Raw genomic sequence first — 21389 nt, 5'->3', positions numbered from 1 at the left:
AACCTTTTAATCTTATGCCCAATGATGTTCCTAGAGGTTGTATGTTTACCCTAATACTATAAATCTGGGAGGGGTCAGAAATATGCCAGAGGGCCAAAAAGGGGGCTTCGGGAAAACTTTTGAATTTCACCATACCAATAAGCCTTATAATATGGGGTTCTGTGGTACCATTTGTGCTTTTTGATTTCTGTGGTAAAATTCAGTGACACATTAGCCAAGACTTTATCAAGAAACCAAATGAACTCTTTAGAGTTTTGTTGAATCCATATTCTCACTTTCCTCTATCTGATCGCTTTTATTTGGGGTGAGGAGGGCTGACTCCCCCCTTTCCAAGATTAAATGGGAGGAGGTCACATTCTCCAAATACTGTACCACATTATAGATGAAAGTCCATTGTACTGAATATGCACAAAAATATCAAATTCTTACCTGCCCTCCTATCAGTATTTCTGAGAATTCTTAGTGATCAGGGGGTTAACCCCTCTTAAAAATCATGGTCGGAAAACGGTAATAGTGTAACACCTTCAGAGTAGCCAGACCAGTTTCATTAAAATCCATCAGATAGCCTAGGAGTTAAGGTCCACACACACACACAAACACACAGACTGAATCTTGTACACGGGTGAGTTGCTGTAAATGACACCATCCTGCTTTCCAGGTCGCAGGACTGATAATTTTTCTTTGCGAAGTGGATCATGTCAGTGTGGTCTGGCACAGTCAATAGCTACCAAGCCACTATATTCCAATAAGACTTGTAATTTGCAATCTCTTTTGTGGACAGATCACAATCCAATCAATGGTAAATTAAGGACATGTAAACTATCTTTCTATTAACCTTAATCCTTTAAGGGGTGGTCACAAACAGATCGCCTCCATGTCACCCTGTCCCCTGCCATTTCACTGCCCTCCCCCGGGCTCACATCCCCATCTCTCATGTACCTCTCCAATCTATCCCTCCATCTCATCCTTGGCCTCACTCTCCCTCCACCTCACTCACATACTCTCCTCATTAGTCTCTCACTGTCCATCCTCTCCACATGGCCAAACCACCTCAATGTATTTCTCCTAATGCTTCCTGTCACATCTACAACATTCCTTCACTTCCTCCTTTGTCAGTCTGTATATGCAACTATGTAACTCCACATGCTCTTCTCAAGTAATACATTTCCACTGCCCTCACTCTTGACTTGCATCATTCCAACAAGGTCCAAGCTTCACTTCCATACATTAGAGTTGGTATAACAATACAATACTATCATGCAGTGACTTTTTTACTTCCATGCTCACTTCCCTGTTCCGTATCACTGCTTTCAAAGAACCAGCAACCCTTCTTCCTTGTTGTACCCTTTCAAGCACTTCATCTTCCAAACTCCCATCGTTACTCATCACACTACCCAAGTACTTAAATACACTCACATTTTCCGTTTCCTCACCATCCAACCTCACTATACATTCAGTGGCTTCATTTCTCTTAAGACCATCACTTCACTCTTCCCTACATTCATCTTTAGATTCCATTTCTTACACACACTCCCAAACTCATCACCATGCCTTGCAGTTCCCCACTTTCTTCATTAAACAATACAGTATCATCTGCAAACTACAGTGATAAGAAACAGGGAAGTGAGTATGGAAGTGAAAAAGTTACTACATGACAGTATTGTGATACCAACGCTAACGTATTGAAGTGAAGCTTGGATGTTGTTGGAAGGACACAAGTCAAGAGTGAGAGCAGTGGAAATGAGTTATTTAAGAGGAGCCTGTGGAGTCACATGGAGAGACAGGCTGACGAATGAGGATATAAAGGAGCGTTGTGGTGTGGACGTGGATGTGATAGGAAGCGTTATGAGGAACACACTGAGGTGGTTTGGCCATGTGGAGAGGATGGAGGGTGAGAGATTGGCGAAGAGAGTGTATGTGAGTGAGGTGGAGGGAGGAAGAGGGAGGGGGAGGCCGAGGATGAGACGGAGGGATGGAGTGGAGAGGTATATGAGAGAGGGGGGTGCGAGGTGGGAGCAGGGCAGTGAAATGGCAGGGGACAGGGCAATGTGGAGGCGATTTGTTTGTGGCCACCCCAAACGGGATTGAGGCGTCTGGCAATAGATAGATAGATAGAAGTTTCCAAATGCTGCCCTCTCTCATTAGGGCTGCTCCAACATCCACTGCCCTACCTTATAGCTCTTTTATAACCCCATCCATATACAGACAGAACAACCATGGAGAAATGACATATCCCTGTTTCAATCCAATATTCAGACAGAAAAATTCACTCAGTCCACTATACACATGCACTGCAGTCTTAATGGCATTCAACAACTACCCGTTTACTGCATGTACTATTAATATTTTCTACATTCCTGTAACCTTCATCCAGTTATCTATAGCTCCCTGTACAACTTTCAAATATTTAATATACAGCACTACATAAATAAAGGATAAAGGAAATATTTGCAAATATGAATTCAAGTTTTCATGTTAATTAACAACAAAAAGGAGAAGGAATATTTACAGTTATTAAAAAAGATAAAATTATGTAATGGCAAGAGTAAGTTGTATCTAAATGGAATTATATCACTTATCAACAATATACATCTGCAGAATAGTACACAAAACAAGGAGTAAATCAGTTACAAAAATATTGGTTGTAGTGTGGTTGAGGGTGAGGCCACTGTAAGACACAGGTAAGTTACTGGAGGCTGAAATTGATCATGGTGGAGGGAAAGTCACCTCTGTCTTACTCAACACACACATTATGATGTCAGTCCTAGTGGGGGATCACCTAGGTGGCTTTTAGACTAAATAGCATAAGTTTCTGTAGGAGACATGGATCTATTATCATAATACAGTATGTAAAATATTATGTACCTGTACTATACAACTCTATAATTAGAGAATACAGTACAGAACTATTAATTCACAAAACTATCAGCATTTCATCTAAAAATTCTATCATAACAGCTTTATCATATAAAATACTTATTTAGCACTAATAATGCATTATAAGTAACAGTAGGTTCAGACTCATACAATGGATATCACTGTATATTATAAAACTTGGACAGGAAACTTTAAATATAATGCCAAGTTTGCTTTGATCAACATTAAAGAAGAATATGTGCAGGTTTAACTACAATATAATTCATTAATAATACACTTTTCTCACCATACAGGTACTGTACCGTATATGATTATTGTGGTAGGAATATGTTATGAGCCTCTCATTTGTGACTTACTGTGTAAATATTTATGGTGTAATGTACCGGTATATTCAGTCATGCTACTTGTGCACATTTTATATACAAGTTTAAGATAATATTTTGCATTTACAGCTGTAACAAGATAATTCATGATGTAGGTAGATAACTAAAAACTGTAACATGGGTGAGGACATTCAACTATAGAGTACAACACAACAAACAATGTTCCATTTAGTTTTGAATTCCATGCAGTAAAGGAAATAAGAACTGTACTTCCCAGTTCCTTAGCAGAGGGTGAGAATTGCTATCAATATGCAGCAGCATCCAACCAGTCTCAGGGTGATGGTATAAGCTCTATATACAACAGGCTACAACAATAACAACAAATGTGTTCCTGGAAGACTGGCAAAGAAACAACTCTTAAGACTCATGGTGGGTAATGCACAAAGAAAAGCACCAGGAGACAGAGCTAACAAACAAACACTGTACATAACGCTGCGGGGGATGAGGGGCCGTAATCTCGTGGCCGGAGAGGATTCATAACACCTCTTCCTTAACAATGTATTCACCTGTTACACTGAAATCCCACCAATCCAACAATGTCTTTTTCATACAATTTTTGATGACCAAAGTCAATTTTATTCACCCTGAGAGGACTGTTCACACTTGATGGTTTGTCTTCAATAGCTGTTTAGTAGCGTACTGTGCTGATCTAAGCCAAACAGAATGATCCGGGGATAGCAAGAATAATGTAGAAAAGTACATGGCTGGAATGAAGGGGTTAACCCTTCCAGTTCAAGGACATTTTATTTTCTTGCCATCTCCAGACAATGTTATCCAATTAAGGAAAGACCTTGTACTGAATGCATCAATGAAGGCTATCTTCTGACTCTCAATTCAAAAAATCCCTCCTGGGCAGAATGACATTGTCAGGAGCTAGCAGGAAAAAATACAACACACTTTTTTTTTTCCCTGCTCTGTAGATACGCATTCTCTTGTATGCCTTTTGTATCTTATTAATGCTGGACACTGTTGGCATAAACAATGTACATATGTATAAACAAGTCCAGGCCCTATTTTCAGTCTTAATCATGTCACCTCTTAACAATACAATTCAACTCCTCACAGACTCTGTACTGGAGGGTTTAAATACAGCAGTGATAAACGTCAATACAAGAGGTCTTTTCTAATCAAAACAAAATTATCTGGTACCAGCAGGAATAAGCAGAACTAGATGTCATCAGGATGTACAGAGCCAAATGCCAAACACAAAAACAAGTTGGTATGGAAGAGATGCTGTAAAGCCTCCAGACTCACTAGAATACCAGCTACCAAAACAAGATGAAGCCCATGCAACAATGATACTGCATATTCAGGTGGCTGATAACATTTGCATAAATAACTCTGCCTTCAAACTCTGTTTTATTGTCATTACTATATTTCTTTACTAACCATTTTTTTTTTTTTTTTTTTTTTACTTGTTCCACAAGAGTGTATGTTAAAATACTTGAAGTATGTGCAATTCAAGGAATAAAGTAAGTAAAATACAATATACAGTATTCACTGTATGTGAGATAAATTGTAAATTTTTGAATAAGGATAAATACAGTTGCTGAAATTCATGATAATGCACTCTGAAATACTATACTGTGTATGAGGCTACATCCCTGCTCTTTAGTTCACACAAACAGACCCTGTAGTAATACATATACAGTATAAGGGAGTCTCTAAGTCTGCCATTTTTTTTTCAAATAATTTTATAGCTACAGCCCCTGCACTGTGCACCCAGATGTTAATAAGATTATGGTAAGGCAAGGTGTGACTGCTTCCCTTCCTTAACAACAGTAACTTAAATCCAAACATGGCACACAGCAGTACGTTGGCACAGACTGGGGGCTATTTTTCAGTTTTACATGCCTGAGAATATTTACTTGCCATATATTATGGTTAATTATTACAAGTCCTCGCATACATAACTCAATAACCATCAGAATAACCATGTTTTGGATAAATAAAAACTACCTGACAAATCTAGTGCAAAAATTGCATCGATATACATTTGTTCCGACTACTGAAGACCCCTGACCCCTTTCAGCTTGGCTGATAGCCAAGTGCAGTCAGACTGGAAGGTCAGTTTGACTATTGACTAAGGAGACTCATTCATACCGCATACCAAAGGATCGCTGAATTTCGTGTAACCACTGCTTTTTATTGAAGTTGTATGAGTGGCTCAGTTCTGTCATGAAAGAATAAACTGACTAACGTGTGGTTTTCCAGTCTGGTATACAACAGGGTCACTAGCCTTGACCAGCAGACAAGGCCGGGTGGCACGACATGAGTGAGCCAAGGCAATATAATCACTGGTAACCCTAAGTAGCAGACATCAACACCACATATCACCTGTCACAGCACCAAGGACACTAACTGCATTTGTTCAAGCCTGATGAAGATCCCTAACCCCTTTCAGCTCAGTTGGTGGTGCAAGTGTAGTCAGACTTGAGGGCCAATTTAACAAGCAATCAAGGAGACTCATATCTACGGCTCATCAAATTTTATACGACCACAACAGTATTCAAGTTGTGGAAGTAGCCCAATGCCATCAGGTGAAAACAAACCAGCTGTAGTGTTCATATACCTCTAGGAAGGCCCAATTGGAAAGGCACAATTGCTTCTCGTAATTTTGGATACAACTGTTAATTTTGCTCTTATTGTCAATATATTGGGTCAAGTGTTTTCTGACAAACTAGATTTCAAATACTGTACTTTGACCGATGATAATAATAATCTTTCAGTAATAACTGGCCAGAAAACACTTTCCAAGCTGTAACAAATACTTTGCTGACTATATATAAAATATTTAATGAAAACAAATTACCATCTGTACAACACAAGTCACTAAGGCCACTGTCTATAATAATATACAATAATCTATATGTTTAGTCAATCAATGCAACATCATATGAGATTTATGAGATGCTCCAGGATACAACTTACTGACCACTAGACAGGAAGGAGAGGAAAACAGGATCAGATATGAATTAAAACTATAGCTAAAGTTGTTCTGACTGAAGTAAAACACTTTTGTGATGCAGAATTTAAAATACTGTACTGTATACATCAATACATTCACTTCTCAAGGAACACAGAAATGACTGAAGAAAGAAAGTATATAAATCACTGTTTGCCATACTGGTGTTCAGCAAGTTATGTCTCAGAGTGCCTCTATGTCATGACAATTTTTATAAGCTGAAATGATCTTCAATCTAAGGATATACATGTTAAACATATCCATCAAATTCAGTGTCTGCATGAATTGTGGATGCAAAATTACTCTACAACCATTTTGCAAATGCTCAGTGATGCAACACTATCAGTGAAAGTGCTGGCTATTATCACAGTGATGTTAATGTGGTACTGTATTGGTATATAAGTAACCACAGTACGGATACCTGATGAACTTTTCACATGAAATGCACTGTAAGTTCAGTCAAATTCTGGCCTATGAAGGTAACACCTGAAGGAGGTCTATCTGATTCTAAAGATAAAACAATCAATCATGCTACATTCAATATTTAGATAACAGAAGTGCTTCAATGTGGGCTTAGACCCAATGAATGAAAAAATATATATTAGTCATTACAACAAGGCATCAACTGGTTCACTACATACAACTAGAGCACTGTACTGCACACAGACTCAAATACATTTGCCTACATGAAGCAACACAGGTTTTATAATTAGGATAATCTACAGTACACTGTGATTCTCTCAAAGAAGATTTTTAAATGGCTTTAGGCAAACTTTGTTCATTTGCATGTTTGTTGTTTTTCAGGTCCAATGTGCGACATGATCATGTTCCCACTGCACTGAATCAGACTTGTATCACATAACAAGCACTGCACTCCCTGCATGCACGCACACTAACATTCACAACTGCAGTATCTCCATAAACTTGATGTCACTTATAAATCAGAACAAAAACAGAATATACTGTACTACAAAATTATTTATAGTACAATGAGATGCGTGCTTCGTCTGAGAAAGCTGGATATTCTTTTGTTAGCATGTCATCAATTACATGTACAGTCCTGTAGTGATAATATCTTTACTAATTTTCTTATAGCTTTAAACCACCAAAAAGTATCAATCACACTTCTTCATTCTGACAGCATCCAGGATGTGGTGTCTGTTAAACACAGTACTGAAGTAAAAAATAAATAATAATAATAATTAAATAATTCTTATTATTATCATTACTAGAGCTATGCTTGACTTACGGTACATCAACCGATAAAATGTCCTTAAGAATTCCAGTTCACATCACACTGCCATGTTTTCAATATCCAGTAAGTCCCTAAGTTTCGCGTCCTATTGGTACTATGAGGTTGGCACGAAACCTGAATTTTGCCAACCGAAAAGTATTAATTCAGTGGTAAAAAATCTAATTGGTTCTAGAGCTCCTCCCAGTGTCACTCTTTTTCTTACTTTTTAGATATAATTCTCGTAAAACACGATTCCAGAATAACTGACAACCACGTGAATATGAGAAGAATGTTAAGAAACATTAAATAAATGGATCGCCAGCCTGAAAAATCTTCGTCTTATCCTCTACCGAATACTTTTTCTTCTTCACACTGACTCGATATTCAAGACGTTCTTTTCTTCTCTTGCCTCCATCCTTTGAACTTCCTGGTATTTCACCGTCACCACTATTACCTGGTCCTCCAATGAATGAAGAGGAACCCATAACACAGTAAAGGTAGAGTATACAAAAACAACTGCTGAACGAAGGGAAAGGCAAAAAAAGTGACCACGACTGCAATCACTACCCGAGCACCACACACACAGCTGGTGGGAACTGTGCAAACAATATTGCGGACAACAGCTGACAATCGTCTTGCCTACCAGCACCCCATATATTTATGTGAAAGGTGAATTCTTGATTGTGAGACATAAGTTCTTGGAAATTATGGGTTTTTCAGCGAAAGGTAAATTGAAGAACTCAAATCACGTGAAACATAAGGGTTCACTATACTAACTTAATTCTCCAAGTAGGCCAATCAAGCATTATTCATATTTTGTTAAACCTGTCAAATCATTCCAACCTAATTCCTACATAAAACAGCTGGGATGAAACAGGATCCAGACACAGAAGAAAACAAAGGTATAGAAATATCTTCCCAATTAAATGGGACAGCAACACAATCACTCACACATCATTCAGGCCTTTGAAACCTTGGCTGCACCTCACATGCATAGTCATCTGCACTCACAAAGAACATATATTAATAACAAAGTATTCTGCAAAACACACACACTAGTACAGCCCCGTTAACTACACTAAACATTTACTCCCCTACAATTCTATAACTGTAAATGCACTGACAATTAAATAGGTAGTACTGCAGATGGATGGCTACCATCAACCCTGGGAGGAATTACTAACTGAGTGAAGTGTGACTAAAATCATGGTAACTTGCCACACAGCTGTCACTCTTAGGCTGGACACTCAATCACAAGTATAGAAATTCAAAGTTCAAGACAAAATTCATACATTGTTACAGATATTACACTATTACACATCTGAGATTTCTTTTCTCCCAACAGTTTCCAGCAACTGCTGGGAGATAATCAACTGGTTTTGGCACTTTGTTTTTGTTTTGCTTCCACTCCATAAAAAACATCAGCTGTACCATAGTGAACCACAATACAATATGGGGATTCCTTAAGATGAAGCATGACATTATTTTTATGTATATTAACTTGACTAAATCATTCCTCAGCACCATTACAGATTTAGCCAGTTACAACACTACTAATATGCACACCTATCAATATTACCAAATGAATCTTCAATTAACCCCTGATTCGAATGATGTATTTTTAGTATGCTATTGCTACATAACAGATGATTTTACCTAACATAAAGATCTCTCATACTGAACAAGCTACTGAAAGATATACCTAACCTCTGCAGTAGCAAAAGCCTCCTCCAAGCTGAATAAAATTGTTTGGAGATAGCAAGAACTACAAAATACATCACCAGACTGTAAGGGCTAAGCATTTCTGGTGGTTATGAGTAACTTCTGTGCTGAAAAAGTCACAATGCAGGAGTCAGTACAGCACTTGCAAACTGCTTCTCAGCAGCTCTAATGACAGCATAAGGTGATAATGGAAGAATAATACCCTCATATGGTAAACTAAAGAGGGTCCAAGCTGAGCTAAAATTGTTTATCTTCTGAATATACAACTTTTCTGTATGTAGGTATATTTTCATTTGGACAATCTGCAGAACTGTAATATCAAGACATGCATGCGTGATAATTACTATAAATGTTTCTACCATGATGAATATGAAACTTCTGGTAATCTGCTGCACTGTAAACTTCCAAGGATATATTGACCCGGGAGTGACAAAGCTGAGAATGTTGTTGGCGAATGCACTGAACAGAATACACTCCCACCAGATGCTGTATTGTCAGCAGTATCACTATACATCTATAGTACTTACACACAGGTACTGTAACAAACACTCACACATTCTCACCTCTTTTTCACACACATAAGGAAAACTTGTCTTGATTTTCTGGAATTATACATTAGGATTATTCATAAACACTAGTGCCAGCTAACACAGCACATTTCTATTATTCCAGCAAACAGTAAGTTAAATAGAACAACTAACTGATGATTTATAAAATATATCTGACAATCTTCCATTCAGTGAAGGATCTGTCACTAGTTAATCCTATCACTCCAATGCCATATTTTCTACTTTATTCTTGCAGCCTCCAGACAATTTTATTCAGTTTACGAGAGACCTCTTGAGGAACTGTAGGGGTTAGATATGGCCTTCACTTACTCCTTCACTACAAGAGGTCTTTCCGAAGTTAAATAAATGCATTTGGAGGTAGCAAGAACGAAATGAAGATAACATATTTGGATTGAAGTGGATAACAGTCTAATACTGTGCTTACCTTAATCTGACTGTTTTCTACAACCAGCAATCAGAAAAATGTACAATTCCCTGTCAGAATGAACATCCTCCTCATCATCATCATCATCATCTTATATTAATTCTCACAAAAGAAATGCAGTGAGGATTAAACCACTGAATCTGGAGGACATTTTTTTTCCCCATCATGATATTACCCAATGATTTTAGTCAACTCACTGAAAACTTCCCACACTGCATGGGTTGATTAAAGTGATATTTAACTCCTGAAGTTTGAAAGGTTCCCTGTAATACAGATACAACTGTCTAGAGACAGCACAAATGAAATACAAAATATGTCATCAGATGTAGGTGGTTAATCATACAGATGCTCCCACTCTTGGTTCCAAGAGTTGGTGACAGATATTTTATCATATAGTTCACAATGTCAAACTTCACTGATGATCGAGACTATATTCGTACAGATGATCAGCAAAAATTATGAACAAGGGCAGAAACTGGAATATCATTGTTTTACCAACCACTTCACGTAAAACATTAATTCTACAGGGGTAATATATCAAACTACTGTACAATTCAAACTACTGTACAGTTTTTTGGAGATTAAAAAAATAGTAATCTATCTATCTACCTATTGCCAGATAATAATAAATTGAAAAAAAAAAATGTTTTTCAAAGGGGTTTGTATCTTTAAATGATGGTAAACAGGGGCAACTGTACATCTGATGAATTTGTCAGCAATACCAAGCCAATAACAGCTGACACTGTGGCTGTGTATTGCTTTGCCTGCATTAGCACTGCTCTCAGATTCTTATCATCAAGAAGGCAGACTTAGGCACATATGCTTGTTGGTGTAGGAGGTTTTCTAGTTTCCTATGATATTTCAATTCTTTCATTCCGGATGATGATGATGATGATGACAATGATTACTTGCTTGCTGCTTAAGTAACTGGTCAATCAAAAGGCTTCGTACATAGTGCTGGGAAAGATGCCTTCATGTATTGGCATTGATAATGCCAAGGGGCTCCACTGCTTAGCTATACAAATGTCCCTCTATCCCCTCCCTATCCCCTGAAAGGAGGATAGTAGACTGCAGGAGAAATGCACTTTCCAGCCAGAGTTCACTGGGTTCACATTTCAGATGAACCTGGGACTAAAACTACCACTATTTAGCATAAATAAAATACAGCAGGATATTAACCAGTCACATACAGAAATATGGAAAAAAGAAATTGTAACAAAGAGGTGCTACGATGACTCCTTAACCAACAAGAATACCAGCCTTAGTGACATCAGTGCAGCAGTCACAGTGTCTTTTAAATGATCTAGAAGTACTTTTAAACTGTATAATACAAAATTTTGATATTTCATATATATGCTGATAAAACTTGCACATTATAATACAGTATACCAATACAGTAAACATTTCACTGCACACTGAACAAGTAACATGACATCAACAACTGGTTAACAAAACTTGCTGTAAATTACATTCTGTACTTTGTAAACAAGAAGTTACTGCAAAGATTACTTGACCTGTTTTCTACACAAACGGAAAAAATATATACTGTATATTCATTATGATCACCACCATAATCATCAACGTCGTGGGGGTACAAATGCCGTGGGACGCATAGCCTCCAAACCCACCCACAGGGATCCCTTTGTGCAACCCTCCAGGTAGCGACTCTTCCCTCTCTAAGTATCTCTTAACATAAATGATCCACCTGCTCCAGCCATGAGTTCTGTGGCCTTCCCTTTGGTCTCCCACACCCCACGTTAACTCTCCCAGAGATTACCCTGTGGGCAGAGACAGCTTAAGGAAAAAATGGCCACATGCCCATATAACAGGAGCTGACACTGACATACTGTGTGGGTAATAGGCCTTGACTCTGTCTCACAGAAAAGTTACTCACTACGTACCAAGTTGTACCATACCAGCTTTATCCCATGATCTTGCAATGGCACGTGGTACCAAAGGAGTCAATTTGTTGCTTGCTTCAAGTTACTGTTTAGTGTCTCACAGCCACAGAGTACGACAGGGAGCACCAGTGCCTTGAAGATCCAAATTTTCGCCCTTCTACACAAATAACGGCAACACCAAATACCAAAGACATGTGAATTCATAACACAGGCCAGACCAACGCAGCAAGAAATTCATTGTCTGGCCTACCACTGTTATTTACCACACACCAAGATAAGTGAATCTTTCCAAGACCTCCACCTTCTCACCACATGCTTGGACCAACTTAACTTCTTCATCCATTTAGCCACCTAATGCCTAGACCTTAGTCATGGCCCCAAGGGATCTTTTATCCCAATGACTTTGCATTATTGTGAAATTCCTCAAGGGCACTCAATAGCATCTCCAGCGACTCTGACAGAATAACTGCATCATCAGCAAAGTCAAGTCAGTAACTCTGAAACTGCCAACTGATACTCATCAAGATCATTTTGACCTTTTTTTCACCTAAATGTTGGGTGAGGCAGGAACCAAAACACAAGGAAAGAAAAGGTATAAAAGAGGGATAAGTATAAACGGTATAGCCAGTGGACCTACAGCCAGCAATATAAAACCATCTTCCCACCTACTTCCGGGCCATCTCTACTCTTTAAATTTGTTAACTTTATATTTGAAATAGCAATTTGTGCCCAACAAATTAATCACCATCCCAGCTGGCCACACAGATATACACTCAAAAATACACACACATTTGTTCGTATAAAAGATTCAACACCATCACGTGAGACACCACATTCCAAAAATTTACCATACTTCTGCCACAACTCAACATAAGCACAGAGATTCCAATTTGACCAAACAATTAATGCATTTTTTTAACCCTCCAGCCCAAGGATGCTTTTTGGCTATATTACTGTTTCCATCAGACAATACCCAGGGTGGTCAATATATAACACCCCTCTTTCATGCCACTATGCAGTTTCTTGTGTTGTGGAAACAGCTTACTCACCATTATCAATATCTATCCTGCATCATTTATTCCTAAGCTACGCCCACCACCACACCCACACCAGCATACTGAGCCATCCCTGCAACACATACAATAGTCAAGAGAGTTTCTAGTGGAATGCAATTTATGTACCACCGTATATTTAGCTCTGGGGAGATCTGTCACTGTGGAGGAGTTTAATGTAAACCATTTCTAGCCCTTCAATAAGTGATATCTCCTTACAGTCATATAAAAAATCATCCACAGTCACCAAGAACAAGAAAAATACCATCCCTGGGCCAAAGGGGTTACGATTCCCTTCCAAGGACATATCGTCACCCTCATAAAGAAATTACCTAAGTCACTTTTCGGCGATTTCTGGATCAATTCTTCATCACGTGGCGCACCTATTGGTATAGCTGCCTTTGCCAGGTCTAGGGTGTGAAAGGTCTAAAATGCACCTGAAGTTTCTCCCTAAGCCATTCAAATGTTAAGAAAATGAGACAGGTTTTTCTTGATTTCCCGAAAAACAGAAAAAATGACTTAGGCAGTTTCTTTATGAGGGTGACGATATACAAGTCTGCTTCCCTAAAACACAATGAAGAGCAAGTAGGTAAGAGAGCAATAATGATGATCTGTAGCCCCTTGAACCCAGGTGACATCTGTTTAAGTTTATACCCACTGGTACCAGACAATATGATTCAACATGGGAAAGGCCTCTTGTATTGTATGGGCTTAACAAGGCTATATCTAACCCCACAAATCATGAAATCTATCCTCAGGTGAATTAAACTGTCTGATGGGGAAAAAAATGTCCCTGAGCTCAATGGGTTAATAAATGCAAAACAAGCGTAAGAGATGAGAACTTTCATGCCTGCAGTATCCATTTTCACCTCTCCAGAGAACAGTGTTAAAACAATGCTTAAACCTTTAAAGCTAATGACCTACCATATGGAAATAATTTCATTCTGCTAACTTCTAATTATCTTATTTAAATTGGGAACAACTTTCTGAACTAGAGGTGTTAGACAAAGCCTTCATCAATCCCTTTACTAGTACAGGACTCATCCTAGGTTTTCAAATCACCTAGTATCATCAACAGTGAAATAAACATGGCATATTCAGGCTGGAGGGGTTAAACTGTAATGTGAAGAGACAACTTTTAAATATTTGAGCTATGTCTGGATTACTGACAGACACTATATAAATGCAATATGAATGGCAGAGACATAAGGTTGTCTGCAAATACTTACTCCAGGTTACACCACAATGGAAGCCTATTTATATTACATCAGATTTAGTTCATTCCAAATCTTATTACACTCTGCCATGACTCACACTCATCCACACCTGCCCATGATCCCCCACTCTAACTCCATCACCTGTAACTACAGTCCATTTCAAATTCGAATAATAGTTACAGATGATGGAGTCACAGTGAGAATGTATATGCAGGTGTGGAATGGTGTGGGCTGTGGTTGTGTGTAATTCTGATTTAGGCTGCCCTACAGCTGAATCACTGGAAATATATAATATTACCAACTCTCATCAGTACCAAGTTAATGAAGTACTGAAAATAAGCAGGATATTATCCTGCACCACTTTACTCGTAGTTTCAGTAATGAGCCACTAAGTCACCACAAACACCCAAGTGGTTTAGTTTAAATGATGCTTGAGAGAAAAATAACAGAGACATTAGGATATTTGAATGAAGATATGCAGAGAAACACCACCGAGGGACCAAACCTTATTCCCAACCAGTTTTGCCAATTTCTCCTAAAAAGCACATAAACAAAACCAGTCACAGATAAGGTTATATCCCTACCTTGTGTTTCTCTGCATCCTCCTCCTGAAAAGATAATTCCAGAAACAAATGCTGCCCTTGTTATGACAACTGACAAGGAGGGGGGAGGGGGACTTCCCTGTCTGGTGGTGTTACTGGAAGAATTAACAGAAAAATAATACTCCATTGAAAGTTCATTATATGTGTGGGATGTGTTCCAAAATACCGATGTTTCTTCGATACAACTGGTATTTTAAAATGAGGGAAACTGGCAGATGACTTTTGTATGTAACAATGAAATATTAGTAGGTAACTGTTCTGCAGTTTACTGTGGACTTGACTCACTAAAGGACATAAAGAGGCCTTCCTGCACAACTGATGACGATATGGGCATTATTTCTCCCTGCCAGGTGGTGCTACTGTCAGAGTTTAAATGATGCTTACGAGAAAAATAACACTTTTGTCAACAAGTGCTGAAGAGGCCAGCACGGCACTATTTCTCCATATGCATGTGTGTGTCTGGTGGTGTTACTGGAAGAGTGTGACTAGGACCTTTGCTCCCTTGGCGATGTCATAAGCACATTGGATGACTTGCTGTGTTATGAAGCGTGGGTCGACGGCATGTGTAGCGGCATGGTGGCTGCGACACTCATTCAACAGACGTCCTGCACTGCTCACCAACTGCCGCACTGCTCCCTGCACCCCAGAACCACCCTGACCCTGTGCAAACAATCATCATCATCATCATTACTATCATCACCATCATCATCATCATAACCCAACATCCCACAATTTGTAAAACTTTCACTTTAAACTTAGCAGTGATACAATATCAGTAAAACTATAGCAACCAATCCTTTATTACAATTTTTGGGACTCCAGAGGGCTGAGGGCAAAGCTAAGCTGCCATATAGTTTAAATGATGTGGACCGCAGTAGTCTCACCTCAGCCCCTCCTACACCCCAGGCCCTCCGGGGCACACAACAGGGGAAATAATGGACTGGCTGTTACCATATTAACATTGCCATCTGACGGTTGAATTATGAATTAACTTTTAACTTAATCCTTTGAGCACTAAATGCGAATAAAGTTGAGCTGAGCAATATTCGTTAATTGGACCTAACTCGACTATAGTCCAACGCCGCGGAAAAACTTCTGGTCACTAGGACTTAATTCGACCAAAACTGAAGAGGTTGAAAACGCACAATCAAGGTTATATGACCACCCTGTGGGATGTGGTACCACTGTGAAGAATGTGGCCAAAGCTGTGCCTACCTGCTGGACGGACTGCCTCACTCCTTCATATTCTAGCTCAGAAACGACTAGTATAGGTAAGTTACATATAAGAAAATGGTATATATGAACCACAAATAAGTGTGGATTAAAGTAACATAGAACAGAATGAAATATTTAGTGGTAAAAGAAAGAAAATGTGTGGAACACGACAGCTCACCTGGTGTGACATGTAAACATCAATCAGCTGAGTGTCATGCTGACAGATCTGTGTATTAATCATTGCACTGAAATGATTTACTAATGAGTTTATGGAGGTAATGATGGATGGATGGAATGACTACATCTTTTCACAAGGGTAAGAAAGGAATTTTAGCATAAGACTGTGTGTTAGGCCTGCCCTACAGTACAGTACATTACGGCTGTGGCAACAGGAATGCTAAGCAGGCTAATAACATGTTCTGTAGGCTTTTATCATTATACAGGGTGTCCAAAATTAACTGTGCAGTGAAAAATTTGTAATGACCTAACACGCTAACAGATAACTCCTGCCACCCTTCAGAATGTGTTCGACAGTATGCAGTGTCGTGTGCTGACATGTCTTCAGGCCTCTGGGGGACATTTCCAGCATTTGCTGGAACACATTCTGAGGGATGGCAGGAGTTATTTGTTTGATGTGTTGGGTCATTACAAATTTCTCACTGCACAGTAACTTTTTGGACACCCTGTATATTATTAGCTATTATTATTCTTATTATCATTATTATTACTGGTGGTACATGAGGATGCTCACCATCCACTCACTCAATGTAGTGCTGCTTTAGGTGTCTAAACTTTCCTCTTTTTCTTCCTTCTTCTTCTATCTTTCGTTTCTTCATTCTTTACTCTCCCTTCTGCCTAGGGGTGACTTTACACTCCCTCTTCTGTCTTTCTTTCCTTCATTCTTTCCTATTCCTTCTGCTTATGGGCGACTCTACACTGAGTGACAACCCAAATAGTTTCCTGTACACCAGTAAACCACTTACTTCGTTGGGTGGTAACCATATAACCAAATTATGGCACCTGGTGGTTTAGTGGGAAATTAAGGTGCTCCAATTGGATTGAGTTGCAGATAATTGTTTAAGTGCTAATACTAATCCTACATGAGCCAGCAACACAAGCACTGAACTGTATTGCCTTGTTTCACTTCAATTACCATTTGGTCTGCAAACATCCTATATCTAAACACCTTCATCAAAACATTAATCCCAGATATAACACCTTCACCAAAATGTCCATTTTCCAGTTTCATCCTGGCTACTACAATATGGATGTATCTGGATCATGAATAACCTACAGCATCCAGAGGGATATGAATCTCCCATTTATAAGAAGTCGTCCTCAAGTTAAAAATAAGACTATCTGGAGTTTCTAAAATGAAATATAGGCATCACTGTAATGAAGGTTGAAGCAGGGTCCAAAAACAAAGTTAAGAGAAAATACAATTTACGAGGCCTATCAAGAACATGCCCAGTAAAATGGGCTACACACTAATCACACATCATTCAAGACACCTAAATTTTGGCTCCACCTCAGTGACTTAAATCATTTTTTTTTTTTTTTTTTTTAACACGAAGTACTGTACGTGTACTGTAATCAGACATCTATTCAACATCCATGCATAAATATATGAAGAGCATCTTAAGTAAAGATGAGACTAAAAATAATGTACAGGTAATGACAATGGCATTCTACATTTACGTTACTCTGGTGGTAAATTATGCATCTCTTGATTTCATAAACAGTATACACCTGCACATACTTATGAAACTACATTCAAGTTGTAAACAACCTCTGCATCAGAGACTGCACAATTTATCTGGTCTGAAGAAAGTGCAGTAATTTTCATAACAGCAGGAACTGTGAGAGCAGTACTGTAATTAACAAAGCATGGAAGGTTTCTAACAGCAAACTATTTCAAGATGTTCTTTTACCTCTGCAGTTCCTAAATGGGAATACTGCATGATGTAATGCTCTTAACAATATGGCAGAATCTTTTGATGCTACTGTACATACATGAGCACTTACGAGCATTTCTCTACAAACGTCCATTAGCTACAAGATACTCTAAGATATTCCTAAGAAACAAGACATTCTTAAAGCCAATGTAAAAATTTATCCTGCAAAAGGTCAGACCACAGACTGCATTGTACCATTTGAGGCTAATAACTGATACAGGGTGATAAAGGTGTGGCATTACATGAGGCAGTACAGTATACAGATGATACAAAGCACGTGCTGGTTCAACTATATTACAGTACTGTACATTATGAAGCAGTGAAGCTCAGCAGTGCCTTGGTGCAGCTGGGAGCTACAAGTGCCATAACAATGATCACTATTCTGCTGCCTCACCTTCGCAAAAATTCCTTGACTCCTGTAAATCTATTCTGATTTTCCTGTTTGCAAGGGTGTGCATAAATAAAAAGAAAATTAGAATACAGATCGAGTACCAAACGTAAGCATGCCTCACATGCAACAAATGCAGTTAATATGGCACAAAAAGTCTGCTAAATCAGTGACTCAATAAAGCCTCTAATCCTCCTACTAATTCATAACACTAAACAGTAATACTTAAAATAACTAAAAAGGGGGTGGGGGGGATCATCCTAACATTACCCTTACATCCTCAGCTTTAACCCCTTCAGCCCAATGATATATTCTGTGCTGGAAACTTACTGTATCTTATTATTACTATTACTAGATGTTTATTTTAGCACAGAGGGACCTCTCTGGCTGAGGGAGTTATTAATTAAATTGAATAACATCTGCCTATTGTTCCATTTCCAATTAATAACATTCATGGAAGTATTATAATGTCCACTACTAACACAATCGCAGGAACTTGAGCAACATTCAAGCAAAAATTATCTATGTATGAAGCACACAAAAACAATGGGTTCATTTGCAGATATCCCAATAAATTTACAGTGTATGCACTTATGTTAATGTGCAAATACACTGACAATGCACTGCATATCAAGAGTACATCTGACTGGTTACATGTCACTGGTTATGTTTATATCCTCCTGTAATACTACAAAATTAATGTCTAAAATGATCGACAGATATTCAACACAATCACAAAAAGATGCCACCTGTAAAGATACATCCAAATATAATCATCTCCTTGACATGCACAAGATGATGAAGGGACAAAATGAAATACAAGATGGTAAAAAGTACAAGGGCAGGCTGGAAGTTGTATTAACAGTGAGTGGAGGAGCTTGGAAAGCCAGAGAAAAATAATGAAGGAAAGGTGAATGAGACAAGGTAAGGCATGACATGTACACAAAGGCATGCAGTGAGAGAAATGGATGAGAGGAAAAATAAAGGGAAGCAAGTGAGAGAAAATGTGAAAGAAGCAGCATGAAAAAATAACAGACTATGGGTGGTGGGGTGAAAGGTACACCAAGTCCTCACTGTAATTTCCCTTTTAAAACTTTTATTTACTTTTTTTTTTTTTTTTTTTTGCTATTAAGTCCTCAGTAAGATTTAGTTCAATAGCCTACTGAAGTTTCACTGCAATCTTTAGAGCTGTATGTCTGTCTGGCCCATATAAAGAGACAATTATGTGTTAAAAGTTAATACTTATATTTATAAACATCTCTATGATTATGAGGACTAGCTGTAAGGTAGACTCTCAGTTATCCGTCATCACAAAATCTGTTCTATGGCATTATCCAGCACTTTCAGCTCGGCTCTATTAAAACAATACCCAGCAAAATTTGGCTACATCCGTCTCAGAAACGGGATGCAATCTGTGGTACCATGCACTTTTCGACAGTAATGTGTACCATCCGGCTCTGAATTAGGATCCAATCAGCTTGTGGGCAGACCCTGCAACACATGCCAGCCTATAACAATGCGTTGAGGGAGCGACCCATCCAATGTGCCAAAGCCAATTGTTGCCCTCTCACTCTCTCCACTGGATGCTACATAGTGAGGAACTCGCTCATTCACTCGTAATTATACCTGCACATTATTACTGAGCAGTAGGATCTCACCAATAACATCTAACTGGTGCCAGAAAAACGCCATTATTAGCAAAAACGTTATTTGCATGACATTAAAATACATGTATAAAGGGTTTATTGGTGCTGCCACTCCAGGACTTTTACCCACTTTTCCTACCTGGAGCTTTCCTATCACTACTTTTTTTAGCTGAAATAATAAGATAAGTTATTAAATCATCATGAGTAATATAAAACTCACCTTACAGAAGTTATGAGGTGTTTGGTATGATGATTGTTTCGAGGCTTGCATCGTACCCCCTGACCGCTCGCTGGCCTCGTCCCCACTCCTGCCTCTCACGCCAGGGTCACCCACTTCCATCAACACTTCATCAAACCCCATAAAGTCAAAATCTTCAGGAAAGTCTCCAGTGTCATCATCTACTCAACCCTTTTCTGTTGTTCTTCCTCGGCTGGCTAGCTTTGTGAAAGAATGTGAGTGATGAGTGACTGACGGTGGGCATTCACTCAATCGTGATACTGTTTCTGGTATTTTCTTGATATCTGATTTACAAGTCCAATCATTAGTCATTTATTCTTATTGCTGCTCTCTCTCTGTCTCAACAGACTTGAGTTGTGGCTGGAGTGCCAACCAGGTATATTTAATCATTGCCAATGTTGTATTATTCCAGGCACTGGCAAAGAAATTTACGGCCTGTTGAATGTTATATTTCTTCCAGAATGCAGCAACAGCCATTATGTTGGGGGTTGCAGGTATGCCAGGTGGAGCAGGTGAGTCACATGGGGCTGTGAAGGTGGAGGGGGAGGCAGATGTACGAGTCAGGTAGGGCAGTGGAGATGGAGGAGACGGCGGTGGGCGAGTCTGGGGAGGTGGCGAGGGGAGGATCCGCCATCTCCTCCTCGCTGTTGCTCACATTTTTGACGATTTCCTTCATCTTTTCTTGTTTGTGTGTTTCATTCCTCATCTTTTTATGGACATATTTGCAGTAAAACAACTTGGCATTCACGAAATAATCGTTATTCAAGTGAATCCAAATATTATTATAGAAACTGGGTATCTATTCTAACTTACTGTTACTTATTGTCAAAATCATTATTGGTGAGATCCTACTGTATACATCACCTACGGGTGACTCTACACTGAGTGCCACGCCAAATGGTTTCCTGTACACCAGAAAACCATTTACCACACTAGGTGGTAACCATATAACCAAACTATGGCACCTGGTGGTTTAGTGGGTAAGGTGCTCCAATCAGATT

General features: G+C 38.8%; 1 protein-coding gene across 1 annotated transcript in view; it reads right to left on the bottom strand.

Annotated features, from left to right (window-relative positions):
* The window catches only part of LOC145406035 (uncharacterized), a 168897-nt gene that overhangs the window by 85705 nt on the left and 61803 nt on the right, over positions 1 to 21389 (bottom strand). The window lies entirely within an intron of this gene.

This window comes from Coenobita brevimanus, chromosome 69 (assembly GCF_032717465.1).
Source record: "Coenobita brevimanus isolate Jiangsu-jjx chromosome 69, ASM3271746v2, whole genome shotgun sequence".
Taxonomy (NCBI): domain Eukaryota; kingdom Metazoa; phylum Arthropoda; class Malacostraca; order Decapoda; family Coenobitidae; genus Coenobita; species Coenobita brevimanus.
The sequence above is the reverse complement of the archived record's forward strand: the minus strand, read 5'-3'. Positions and strand labels throughout refer to the sequence as shown.